Source organism: Mustela nigripes, chromosome 3 (assembly GCF_022355385.1).
Source record: "Mustela nigripes isolate SB6536 chromosome 3, MUSNIG.SB6536, whole genome shotgun sequence".
In the NCBI taxonomy this organism is placed as follows: domain Eukaryota; kingdom Metazoa; phylum Chordata; class Mammalia; order Carnivora; family Mustelidae; genus Mustela; species Mustela nigripes.
The window spans coordinates 84743518-84758395 of record NC_081559.1 but is presented as its reverse complement, the minus strand read 5'-3'; positions in this window follow the sequence as shown (position 1 = coordinate 84758395).

Here is a 14878-nt window from a genome sequence, read left to right as displayed (position 1 = left end):
TGTTTGCTAGTCGTCCTTAATGTTTAATGCCTGTAGGTTGTTCAGTTGTAGTTTTCTTCAGTTATATTTTATGTACAGTGTAGTCTAGCTATATCCATTATATGCATTTAACTTGCCTCAGTTTATCTTTTTATACACTTGATAAAGTGTGACATAATTTGTATATATAACCAAACATCATGAACTAGAATCTTTTAACTCATGGAGCACTTCTATATGTTCACATCTCTAATTTGGTAACCCTGAATATTCTTGTATTATGTATATGTTCCTGGCTTTATTAATTTTCTTCTTTCTTCAATAGCCTCATCTCTTCTCTGTAATCACAAAGACTTTATAGATTCACCCTCACTATTAGTAGTATGGTGCATATATATGCATTCTTTATTTTGTTTACATTTATTTGTAGCGATCTACTCTCAGCTATGCAAAATTTCACCCAGCTCTTTTTTTTTAAGTCAACTCTGAATTGCTCCATTTTAAATTCCTCTGTAGTGTGAATCACTCATAGGAAATACCATTTTGATATTTATATTTTCATCTAGACTAAAGTCTTCATCTGTTTTTTTTTTTTCCATTTCTATTCCTTTATTTTTCACTTTAAAGTATTTTTGCATACTTCTCTTTGCCTTTCTTTTCATTTTCTTTGCTTTGGCCTAACAGCCTTTATTTCAAGATTTTACATCGTTCTAATATAATATGGATAAATTCTCCTGTACCTTTTGTCATCTTATTTAAGGATAGGTTGTCTTCACCAAAGAACTGCAGTGTACTTTTTCTTTTCTTTACTTTTCATTTCTTTTCTTTTTATTATTAACATTAATGTGTTATTTGTTTCAGGGGTATAGGTCTGTGATTCATCAGTTTTACATAATTCAGTGTTCAACAAGCACATACCCTCCTTAGTGTCCATCACCCAGCCACCCCATCCCTCCCACTCCCCTCCACTCCAGCAACCCTCAGTTTGTTTCCTGAGGTTAAAATCCTCTGTCTTATTTCTCAAATTCCTCATATCAGTGAGATCATGTGATAATTGTCTTTCTCGGATTGACTTATTTTGCTTAGCATAATACAATGTGCATTTTCTGTAGCCAGAAGTGTCAAGAGTAGCTGTGTGTGTATGTGAGAGAGAGAGAGAGAGGGAGAGAGAGACAGATAAGGACTGAAGTGGCAAGGAGAGAGGGGAGAGAGCTCTGGCTCTTTTGAGTATGTGTGTGTTGCTGGAGGTTGTAGATTATACTCTTTGATTTTGAACACAGCAATAGTAGGGAACATGGGAACAATGATCTAGGACACTGAACCAATCACTCTCTCTCCCTTTCCCCTGTTGCTCCTCTCTATTTTTCTGGTTGAACTTAAAACATGCTTCTATTATGGATCCAGGTCCACTTGTTAATTTCTTTTTTATCTTTGCTAGTTGAAAGTATGTATGGGTTAGCAACACAAGCATCATATAGGAGCCTGTTAGAAATGTAGCATCCCAGACCTCACCCTGGATTTCCTGAACCAGAATCTGCATCTAATAGGGAATATATTAGGATGCCTATGGCACCAGCGTTGACAGCTGGGGGAGAGGAGGTCACATAGCATCTGGGGCTTTTTATGTGCCCTCCCACTTTTTTCCAGCTCCAAGGATATTATCCTATTTTCCTTTATATTCCACTGTAGTAAGTTCCATTCTACTACCTGAGATATTTAGTTTCATTTGATTTTTATTCTAAAATTTTATTTTTAAGTAATCTTTACACCCAACATGGGGCTCAAACTCACAACTCCAAGACCAAGAGTCCCACGTTGTACTGACTAAGGCAGCCAGGCACCTCTAGCTTCATTTGATTTTGATTATTAGCTGTTGCCTTTATGATTTCACTCTTCCCCCAAAATAAAATTTCATACGGTGGGGAAGCCCAGGTGGTTCCACTTTGCCCCCTGCGATCTTGTCATTGGAGGTGGAAGCTTCTCCCAGTAGCTTTTCTGTGATCCCTTCTGGCCCAGGCAGCTATTCACACCTTCAATCCAAGTTGGAAAATTTATTTAAATTCTGCACATTTGGGGTGCCTGAGTAGTTCAGTTGGTTAAATGCCTGCGTTTGGCTCAGGTCATGATCCCAGGCCCTGAGATCAAGTTACACATCAAGCTCCTTGCTCAGAAGGGAGCCTGCTTCTTTCTCTGCCTGCTGCTCTCCCTACTTGTGTGTATGCTCTCTCTCTGACAAATAAAAATCTATAATAAATAAATAAATAAATCTGCACATTCACATTGTCTTTCCACCACTATCTCTGGGTAATGAGAAAGAAGACATAGCAGCCCAGCAAAACTACAAGCCAACACAAGATTCTTGCATTTTCTTTCTTTCTTTTTTTTTAGATCATAAATTATTTTTACACTGGTACTTTTCTGGATTAAGCTCAATTTATTTGACAGAGCAATAGCACAAGTAGGCAGTGCAGCAGACAGAAGAGGGAGAAGTAGGCTCCCGACCAAGCAGGGAGTCTGATGCGGGACTCAATGCCAGGACCCTGGGATCATGACCTGAGCTGGCTAAGCCACCCAGGCATCCCTAATCTTGCATTTTCTATCTTTGGCTTCCATGTCACATTTATCCTTTTATATTATTGTTGAGGTGGTCATGGTGGTGGAAGTTTTCCTCTCTTCTTAGGAGTAGAAAGGAGATATTGTAGGAAAGAGACACTATGTTTTAGTTTTACTCTATCTTTACCCTTAGGTCCCATCTAAACTCATTTTAGAATTTTTTTATGGAAGCACAATCTTATTACGGTAAATGTTTATAAGTGTTGTCTTCTTCCCAAGGAACACTGAAATAAAAGCAAAAAAAAAACAAAAAGGTGCCTTGTAAAATGGAAATCTAAGTGTTTTTCTTGATAATTCTTTGGCAATTAGATAATGCTGGTATTTTTAAGACTTATGTATTGATGGCACTCCATTACTATGGGCTTTGCTGGCAGGTACTTTTTACTTATATACTATACTCCTTTACTTTGTACTTATATACTATACTCTTTTTAGCCTACTCAAAAATGCCCAGTGAGCTGCCCTTACTAAAGTTGTATTGTATCGCAAACTGGTGAACTGTAAGCAGTATTAGTATGAGCTTCCATACATTTCTTTCAACCTTTACCGGGAAGGGCAAACCTCCTAGGGTGAAATATAATTCTTTTTTTATGATCACTCCTGGTGAATTGTGCTGTATTATGTGTGATCTGACTGGAATGGTGCAAATCAGTAATGTAGCACAATACATCGAATGCAGAGTAACAGAAAACAAAAGGACAAACAAAAAATTAATGTCATTTAAAGAAAAAAATACCCAGGGGCTGTACACAAGAGACCTAGCATATACATGGAATTGCAGCAATTCAGGATAACATTAAGCAGCTCATGGATTTCATGTTCTTAGTTAGCTGGTTAAGAAAACAACTAATTCCAAAATATAAAATAAGTAATGTCAGGAAAAAAAGGGTGAATGAAAAGGAAAGGGGAAAAGAAGAAGGGACAGGAAGAGATAAGCTTTGAAAATGCTGATCTTCCTTATTTGATTGAGCACCGTCTACTTGAGAGTACAGATACTTATGTAAAATTTGCACACTGAAATCATAAATTATTTTTACACTGGTACTTTTCTGGATTAAGCTCAATTTATTAAACATTGAATTTTTTAAAAAAATAAGTTGATATGCAATGGTATAGTAGTTTGAGATGTACAGTTTAGCGATTTGAAAATTCTATACATCATGCAACAGTCACCATGATAAGTGTAGTCACAATCTGTCACCATGCAATGTCATTACAATATTATTGATTATATTCTTTATGCTTTCCTCTTCATCTCCATCACTTATTTTATAATTAGAAGCCTGTATCTCTTCATCTCCACCATTTGCCCATTCCCTAATCCTCCTGTCTCTGGTATCTACCACTCTATTCTCTATGAATGTATTTATTGCTGTTGTTATTCGTTTTTTAGATTCCACATGTAAGTGAAGTTGTATGGTGTCTTTGTCTGCCAGACTTACTTCATTTAGCACAAACCTTCTAGGTCTATCCAGGTTGTTGCAAATGGCAGGATCTCATGATTTTTTTTGTGGCTGAGTAATATTCCATTTTGTATATTACCGCAACTTCTTCATCCATTCATCCTTCAATAGACTCTTAGGTTGCTTCTTTATCTTGGTTATTATAAATCTGCAATAAACATAAGGGTTACATATATCTTTTTAAATTTATGTTTTCATTTTCTTTGGGTAAATACCCAGTAGTGGAATTATTGGATCACATGATATCTCTACTTTTAAATTTTGGAGGACTCTCCATACTGTTTTACACTGTACTTATACCAATCATACATCCTACAAACAGTATACAAGGATTCCCTTTTTTTCCACATCCTAGCCAACACTTGTTCATTTGATATTAGTAATCTAACTGGTACAAAATATCTCACTTGAATTTTCCTAATCATTAGTGATGTTGAATATCTTTTCATAAACACTGAATTTTATTTTATTTTATTTTTTATTAACACATAATATATTATTTGTTTCAGGGGCACAGGTCTGTGATTCATCAGTTTTATATAATTCACAACATTCCCCATAGCACATACCCTCCCCAGTGTCCATTACCTAGCTGCCCCATCACTCCCACCCACCTCCACTCCAGCAACCCTCAATTTGTTTCATTAGAGTAAGAGTTTCTTATGGTTTATCCCCCTCCTGATCCCATCTTGTTTCATTTTCCTTCTTTTTTTCCCACAAACCCCCATCCTACCTCTCAAATTCCTCATATCAGAGAGATCATATGATAATTGTTTTTCTCTGATTGACTTAATTTTGCATAGCATAATACCCTCTAGTTCCATCTACATCATTGCAGATAGCAAGATTTCATTTTTGATGGCTGCATAATATTCCTGTGTGTGTGTGTGTGTGTGTGTGTGTGTGTGTGTGTGTGTGTACACATACCACATCATCTTTATCCATTCATCTGTTGTTCAACATCTTGGCTCTTTCCATAGTTTGGCTATTGTGGACTTGCAGCTATAAACATTAGGATGCACATGCCCCTTTGGATCACTGCATTTGTTTCTTTGGGGTAAATACCCAGTAGTGCAATTGCTGGATTGTAGAGTAGCTCTATTTTCAACTTTTTGAGGAACCTCCATATTATTTTCCTGAGTAGCTACACTGGCTTGCATTCCCAACCATGTAGAAGGGCTCTCTTTTCTCCACACCCTTGCCAAGACCTGTCATTTCCTGACTTGTTAATTTTAGCCATTCTGACTGGTGTGTGGTGGTATCTCACTGTGGTTTTGATTTGTATATCTCTGATACTGAGTGTATTGGGCACTTTTTCATGTGGCTGTTGGCTATTTAAATGTCTTCTTTGTGGAAACATCTGTTCATGTCCTCTGCCCATTTCTTGATTTGATTCTTTGTTCTTTGGGTGTTGAGTTTGGTAAGTGCTTTATAGATTTTGGATACCAGCCCTTTATCTGATATGTCATTTGAAAATATCTTTTCCCATTCTGTCAGTTGTCTTTTGGTTTTGTTGACTGTTTCCTTTGCTATGCAAAAGCATTTGATCTTGATGAAGTACCAATAGTTCATTTTTGCCCTTGTTTCCCTTGCCTTTGGTGATGTTTCTAGGAAGAAGTTGTTGTGGCTGAGGTCAAAGAGGTTGCAGCCTGTGTTCTCCTCTAGGATTTTGATGGATTCCTGTCTCACATTGAGGTCTTTCATCCATTTTGAGTCTATTTTATGTGTGGTATAAGGAAATGGTACAGTTTCATTCTTCTGCATGTGGCTGTCCAGTTTTCCCAAAACCATTTGTTGAAGAGACTATCTGTTTTCCATTGGGCGTTCTTTCCTGCTTTGTTGAAGATTAGTTGACCATACAGTTGAGGATCCATTTCTGGGTCTTCTATTCTTTTTTTTTGGGGGGGAGGGGAGGTGTTTCTGTTCTATTCCATTGATCTATGTGTCTGTTTTTGTGCCAGTGCCATACTGTCTTGATAATTACAGATTTTTAATACAGCTTGAAGTCCAGACTTGTGATGCCACCAGCTTTGGTTTTCTTCTTCAACACTCCTTTGGCTATTTGGGGTCTTTTCTGGTTCCATACGTATTTTAGGATTATTTGTTCCAGTTCTTTGAAAAAAAATTGATGGTATTTTGATAGGGATTGCATTAAATGTGTAGATTGCTCTAGGTAGCATAGACATTTTCACAATATTTGTTCTTCCAATCCATGAGCATGGAACATTTTTCCATTTGTATCTTCCTCAATTTCTTTCATGAGTACTTTATAGTTTTCTGAGTACAGATTCTTTCCCTCTTTGGTAAGATTTATTCCTAGGTATCTTACGGTTTTGGGTGCAATTGTAAATGGGATTGACTCCTTAATTTCTTCTCTCTTGTTGCTGTATAGAAAAGAAGCTGATTTCTGTGCATTGATTTTTATATCCTGACACTTTACTGAATTCCTGTATGAGTTCTAGCAGTTTGGGAGTGGAGTCTTTTGGGTTTTCCACATAAAGAATCATATAATCTGCAAAGAGTGAGAGTTTGACTTCTTTGCCAATTTGACTTCTTTGCCCTTTATTTCTTTTTGTTGCCTGACTGCTGAGGCTAGAACTTCTAGTACTATGTTGAATAGCAATGGTGTGGTGATAGTGGACATCCCTGCTGTTTTCCTGACCTTAGGGGAAAAACTGTTTTTCCCCACTGAGAATGATACTTGGCATGGACTTCTCACAGATGGCTTTTATGATATTGAAGTATGTACCAAGTATCCCTACACTATGAAGAAAGGATGCTGTACTTTGTCAAATGCTTTTTCAGCATCATTGAAAAATCATATGGTTCTTGTTCTTTTATTAATGTATTGAATCACATTGATTGGTTTTTGCAGATGTTGAACCAAACTTGCAGCCCAGGGATAAATCTCACTTGGTTGTGGTGAATAATCCTTTTAATGTACTGTTGGATACTATTGGTTGGTATTTTGGTAAAAATTTTTTCATCAATGCTCCTCAGGGATATTGGTCTATAATTCTCCTTTTTGATGGCATCTTTGTCTGGTTTTGGGATCAAGGTAATACTGGCCTCATAAAATGAGTTTGGAAGTTTTCCTTCCATTTCTATCTTTTTTTTTTAAACAGTTTCAGGAGAGTAGATATTAATCCTTCTTTAAACATTTGGTAGAATTCCCCTGGAAAGCCATCTGGCCCTGGGCTCTTGCTTTTTGGGAGATTTTTGATGACTGCTTCAATCTCCTTACTGGTTATGGGTCTGTTCAGGTTTTCTATTTCTTCCTGGTTCAGTTTTGGTAGTTTATACATCTCTAGGAATGCATCCATGGCTTCCAGATTGTCTAATTTGCTGACATATAGTTGCTCATAATATGTTCTTATAATTGTATGTATTTCTTTGGTGTTGGTTATGATCTTTCATTCATGATTTTTTAAATTTGGGTCATTTCTCTTTTCTTTTTGGTAAGTCTGGCCAGGGGTTTATCAATTTTATTCTTTCAAAGAACCAGCTCCTAGTTTTGTTGATTTGTTCTACTGTTCTTTTGGATTCTATTTCATTGATTTCTGCTCTGATCTTATTTCTCTTCTACTGGGTGTAGGCTTTATTTGCTGTTCTTTATCCAGCTCCTTTAGGTGTAGGATTAGGTTGTGGTTTTGAGACCTATCTTCTCTTTTGAGAAAGGCCTGTATTGCTATATACTTTGCTCTTATGACTGCCTTTGCTGCATCCCAAAGATTTTGAATAGTTGTGTTTTTATTTTCATTTGTTTCCATGAATTTTTAAATTTTTCTTTAATTTCCTCAATGACTCATTCATTCTTTGGTAGAGTGCTCTTTAGCCTCCATGCATTTGAGTTCTTTCCAACTTTCCTCTTGTGATTGAGTTCAAATTTCAAAGCATCATGGTCTCAAAATATGCAGGGAATGATCCCAATTTTTTGGTATTGGTTGAGATCTGATTTGTGATCCATGATGTGATCTATTCTGGAGAATGTCCATGTGCACTAGAGAAGAATGTGTATTCTGCTGCTTTGGGATAGAATGTTCTGAATATATCTGTGAAGTCCATCTGGTCCAGTATAAACACTGAATTTTAAAATTTAGAATTAGAAGGGAATTTTGATGACACCATTCCCTCTCAAGATTATTTCAAATTAAAGATACATCTCCATTTTGTTGAAATGCATCTTTAGACACAAATGGTTTGGATCTCTTTTCATTTGGTAAACTTCCTAATACAATTCTATGTTTCATGTAGAAGAATCACAAATCTCCCTATGTATCTACTAAAGCAGGCAAAATGTGGGAATTTTTAACAAATTTATTAAATTTTTTAAACAAAATTTTAATAGATTTTATGTAAAGTTGAAGTATGTTTAGAATTAATTTCAGTTTTCCCTCTGTGCTAAACTTCCAATTCTGTTCTTCCCTAAATGGGAGAGAAATTATCTATTTATAGACCATGTAATCAATTTAGCTAAGGTTGTCTTATCAAGTAGATAGTGGCTACTCTCGTGTAATAATTATTTGAGTAACCTGATTTCACTTATCACTCTGTCTTGATTACTAATATTTCAGAGTTCAACTTATAGGAAAATAACTCTACTTGCTCAGGAATGTGTCCAGAGTGAAAGGAGGGACCTTTCTTCATCTAGAAAGGATCACAAAAGGTAATACACCAATGGTAATGGGAAATATTTTATTTCATGTTAAAAAAAACCAAACATTTAATGGAATACATTTTAGCTTCTGGAAACCATATCAGGAATAAGCTCATTCTTTGCATCATCTTTAAATCAGTATATTAGAATAAAAGGCAGAACTATTACATTTTCCATATAATTAAATAATCAAATTGGAAATTGTATTGGGACCAAAATCTTATACCAATGTACTTTTATTAATTGTTTTGTGTACCAAATTATTATTTTTTAACCAAAGTATAATTGACACAATGTTGCATTAGTTCTAGGTGTACAACATAGTAATTTGACAACTCTACACATGCTTGCCATTATAATTACTGCCACCAAACAATAACAATATTACCTACACTGTACTTTTCATCTCATTGGCTTATTTTATAACTGGAAGTTTGTACTTTTTAATCCCCTTCATCTATTTCACCCATCCTCCCCCCCCACCTCCCCTCTGGAAACTACCAGTTTGTTCTCTGTATTTAAGAATCCATTCGTTAGTTTGTTTTGTTTTTTATATTCCACATACAAGTGAAATAATATGTCATTTGTCTTTCTCTTATTTCACTTAGTATACATAATAATCTGTAGGTCCATTCATATTGTCACAGTCAAAAGATATCATTTGTTATGGCTGAGTAATATTCCACCATTACACACACACACACACACACACACACACACACACACACACACACCATCTTTATCCATTTAACTGTGGACACTTGGATTGTTTCCCTGTCTTGGCTAATGTAAGCAATGCTATAGTTTTTGAACTGTTATTTGAATAAAGATTTATATGATACTTATTTTTAATTTTTTGAAGAACCTTCATATTGTTTTCCACAATGGATATACCAATTTACATTCCTACCAATGCTGTACAAGAATTCTCTTTTCTCCACTCTTGTCAACCCTGCTCTCTTTTTTGAAACTGATCATTCCAACAGAAGTCCGGTAATAGCTTGTTGTAACTTTGATTTGCATTTTCCTGATGATTAGTGATGTTGAACATCTTGTGTTTGTTGGTCATCTTTACAACTTCTTTGGAAAAATTTCTATTCTGTCAGGTCCTCTGCCCATTTTTTAACTGATTGATTGGGGTCTTTTGTTGTTAAGTTTTAAGAGCTCTTTATATATTTTACATATTAACTCCTTATTGACTATATTAGATGCAAATATCTTCTTCCATCCAGTAGGTGCCTTTTTGTAGTAAATCTTGAAATCTGGGATTGTGCTAACTCCAGCTTTGTTTCTTTCTCAAGACTGCCTTGGCTATTTGGGGTAATTTGTAATTCCATAGAAATTTTAAGATTATTTGTTCTAGTTCTGTGAAAAGCCATTAGTATTTTGATAGACATTGTATTGAATCTGCAGATTGCTTTAGGCAATATGAATATCTTAAGTGTTAATTCTTCCAATCCTGAGCATGGTCACTTTCCATTTGTTTGTATAAATTTCAATTTTTTTCATCATCTTATGGTTTTCAGAGTATAGATCTTTTAACTGCTTGGTTAAGTTTTTTCCTTTCATTTTTTTTTAGTGCAATTGTAGATGGAATTATTTTCTTAATTTCTCACTACCACTTCATTATTAGTGCATAAAAACAATTTATGTGTGTTGATTTTGTTTTCTGTGACTTACATGAATTCAGAAATTATGTAAATTCAGAAATTACTTTTAATAGTTTTTTGGTGGAGTCTTTAGAGCTTTCCATATATGGTATCATGCCATATGAAATAGTGATAGTTTTACTTCTTCTTTTTGAATCTGGATGCCTTGTCTGATTTTTGTGGCTAAAAATTCCATTTCTATTTTGAATAAAAATGGTGAGAGTGGACAACTTTGTCTTGTTCTTGAACTTAGCAGAAAAACTATCAGTTTTTCCACCACTGAGTATGATGTTAGCTGTTCATTTTTCATATGGTTTTTATTATGTTGAGATATGTTCTTCCTAAACCCCCTTAGTTGAGGTTTTATCATGAATGGGTATGTGTGTGTGTGTACACTGTGCATGCGTGTGTGCACATGTGTGTAATAGATCTTGTATTCAGTTCCCCCCATGTGGATTTCTGTCAAAAAAAAATTGGCAAATACATGATCTTGTGATGTCAGAGATGGAAGGAACCTAAATGATCATTTCATTTACTCTAGTTAACTAATTGGTTAAGAGGTGACACCAACTAGGGACCCAGGAATAGGGAAGTCTTCAGTGAGTGCTAAGGTAGAAGAATAGATCAAAGAAAGTGCTACAAGATGGAGCTGACAAGAAGTAGTTAGAATGTGGGGAGACAGTGTACTGGTTATTTGGATTTCATCTGTTAAATATCTGAGCTATGCTAGGTGTCTTTTCTCAGCCTTGCTGGCTAACTTACAATACCTATCTAATTATGTTCAAAGTCAATCATGAAACTATTGACATTTGGGGTTGAATAATTCTTTGTCAAAGGGGCTGCCTCATACATTATAGGATGTTTTATAGCATCCCTGGTCTCTGTTCACTAGATCTAAGCAGCAACCCCTAGCTGAGACAACCCAAAATGCCTCCAGACATTGCAAAATATTCCCTGAAGATAAAATCCCCCCCAACTGAGAATCACTGCTCTAAAAAAATTTAATATGTAGTTGTATTGATTCCTACAAGCTAAAGGGATAGAAGAACCTGAAAATAGTTTCTAGTCTTATGGCAAAATTTATTGAATTATTTTGAAAATGTTTTATGGCTTAATACTGTATCAATAAATGTGATGTGTATTTTTCTATACACTTAGTAATTACATTAGTAAACAGTTCTCTAAGCTCATGCAGAATCTTTGAAACATAAGAAAAATACTTTATTTTTGGCTGCCACTATCACTTTATTTATTTAAAATTTATTTAGTCTGAGAAAGCCTTTCCCCATCACTAGAGAAGTTTCAGCAAGTCCATTTCTCCTCTGGGTATTCACTGATAATAAAAGTCCTCTGGGTACTTTAAGTCACAAACCCACTCTCAAATCAGAAAATAGAACACTCATTCTTTGTAATTATTCTGATTCTTAAATTGATCTAGCACTAAATCTTCTCTTCCCCAGGCTAGGGCTTACTTGTGGCAAAAGGAAAAAAGTAGGGCAGCATGGGCTTCTTGTTGGTTTTCCCCTGCCATCCATTTCTCCTTCTCTGCTAGCATTCTGTTACTTCTGACCCCTCTTAGGTCAAAATGAGATGCAAGATATTCTGGGGAACAGTGTAGTCCCATGTGGCAGGTGCCATTGTCTATCAACATTGAGACCCTCTGGTGGGCAGATTTTTAAAGCTGATGGTCATTTCATGGGCACATTTATTAGTTCTTCCTGCCCTGCAGTGTTTCCCTGACAATATTTCGTGGCATGGATAGTGTATCTTTATTCCTCTGACTGACACTACTTCTCCCCTCCTAGTCTTCCAAAGTCCACTGCTCCCAAACTCCCCAGACTGGAGTCAATGCCCTGCCATGACTTGCCCTGATCTTCAACAGAAATCCCAAGGGCCATGTGTGGGTCCTCTTCTTCATGAGGACCCCACTGGGTACATTGGAATACCCCCATTCTCTGGCCCAGGAACACTGTGGAAGCACAGCCCCAACCCATGCAGAGTCAGAAACCTTGACTGCAAAGGTGAATACAGTTATTAAACAGCTACAAGCATCAGTATTCTGGCTCTCTTGAAGAAGGACCCCTATGTAAATAAGGTCTTACTAGGCCTTAGGCAATATACCCAACCCAATTCCTGGAAGTGTTTAATGGGAGTTTAGCAGAGCTTTAAGATGCACTATAAAATACTATCTTCATTGTGAACTCTTGACTCTGTTTTGAATCCCAAAGAAGAGGTGAGTCTCCAGAATCTGGTAACTGGGTCCTGGAAACCATTCCAAACATGATGTCTCTGCCTACATCAAACTGTTATTTTGACCTTTGATCTGGCTATGTAAGTTCCTGTAACTTTAGTTTTCATCTTAATAATTATATATTTTTTCAAAAATCCACCAAAATCTGTCCAGATTTCTATGTAGTCATCTATAAAATGGATTTCACCAAATGATATTCAAGTTCATAGAAGATTTGAAATTCTGAGTATATGCTGCAAATTTCAAAACAAACCTGTATGAAAAATTGCTTTCCTTAGTTTTCATTAATCTATTTTTATTAGATTTTTATTTAAAGATTTTATTTATTTATTTAACAGACATCACAAGTAGGCAGAGAGGCAGGTAGAAAGAGAAGAAGCAGCAAGCTTCTTGCTGAGCAGAGAGCCCGATGTGGGGTTCAATCCCAGGACCCTGGGATCATGACCTGAGCCAAAGGCAGAGGCTTTCACCCACTGAGCCACCCAGGCTCCCCTACATATTTTTTTTAATATTAGTCCCATTTAGGAGTTTTAAAGCATGAGCAGTAGTTTAATAATCAATACATTTTTAGTGAGTACCTGCTATGGACCAAGAGCTGTGCTTTAGAGTATGTGAAACGGTGCTGTACAGCTTAATTCACTTCTTTCAATCTTTTTCTAAATCTATCAATTTCTATAACATTCTCCATTACGTATTAGGATAAATTAACCTACCCTTAAAGCACTTTACAATGGTAGGGAGACATCTTATGTGAAAGTACAATGATCATATTGCCAAAGGTACTGTAAATCTTTAGGACATAAAGTTGTATTCTATATTAAGTAGAGCTGTCACTGGAAGTTGCTAGTTCTTTACGTAGATGTAAACAGTTAACAACAGTTATTCCCCAGTTCAAACAATGTCTCTGGGAAGTATTTTTCTAATTTCTCCAATTTTATTTTTATGTTCCATAGTATTTAGTGCCATGATGTGTAGTAAGGAGAACCAAATAATGAAACTAATGGCTTGTATGGAATTACTCAGTGTTCATGAAAAATGAATCCAATTCCATCCCAGAAAATGACTGATGCAGATATCTGAATCTTTCAAAATAGTTGTGTACCACTAAAATCCACTTCTTATTTCTCCAGATGCAAAGGAGGCTAAAGAGAATATGATCATTTTCCCATTTTGACATTGTAAAAACTCTTGACTTGCCATTCAGATGTACTTCTGGGAGAGTACAGAAAAAGATGGGCTGCCTTTGGGGGAGGAAAAGGAGAGTTTTCATGTCTAAAATGCTAACTTTCACATATTGATCCATAAGATTCCTCATATCATTCTACATCATTCCTCCTACACATTTCCTAAATAATAAAAACTGTAATGATAGCTAATATGTATTGAATGCTTAATATTTTATGTATTTTATTACACCAGTATCTTATAGATAGCATGCCAAATTCCATAGTCTTTAATATTCATTTGCTTTCATTTTGAGGTCACATTTACGTAACCTAACCATCATATATGACAAAGCAGGAAGCACAACATTAGGCTGGGAGACTTCACTGAGGAATCACTTCTGTGGATTCTGTGGGGTTGTCTATTTTGAAGGGAGTATGGTGGCCAGGGGCTATTGATCAGTAAGTGTGTAGAATAATGTATAAAGCGTCAGGGATAATAACTGCTGAACCTCTGGTCCTTTGGGATGCTACCTACAGAAGTAACCTAAATATATGCATGAAGACAAGAATTTACATTTGCTAGATTTGTTTTTTTACAGATCAATATCCTTTCTTGACCTCTGAGGAAATTATAGTTTAATATAAGATGACCTATACAACCAAAGTAGCGGATTTGTTAATTTTGGTAATAGACATACACGGGTTTCGCAGAGAACTCTGATATACTTCTAGTCTGCCTGTAGGGATTACTGCGGTTTATTTCATTGCCCTTGGTAGTCAGGTGATGGTGCTTACCTCATCATTATGCTCTCACATCTTGTCTCCAAAGGTGGAGCTGTGGGCTGGGGAGTAAATGAGAACCCCGTCAGGGAAGGAGTATGGATATTTAAGCCCATGTGTTTCCATGGGAAGATAGAGGAATGGGGTGGGATATTGACTGGGGAAAGGGGAAGAATAAATTCTGCATTTGTGACAAGTTGGGTTTGGTGTACGGATCACCAGGGTTTTCCCATTTGTCTTTTCACAACCTGTTCCCACTTCCTCTTTCGGAGGCTTTTTTTCTAATCACTTTTTGTTTGCACTGTGATTTCTCCCCTCCC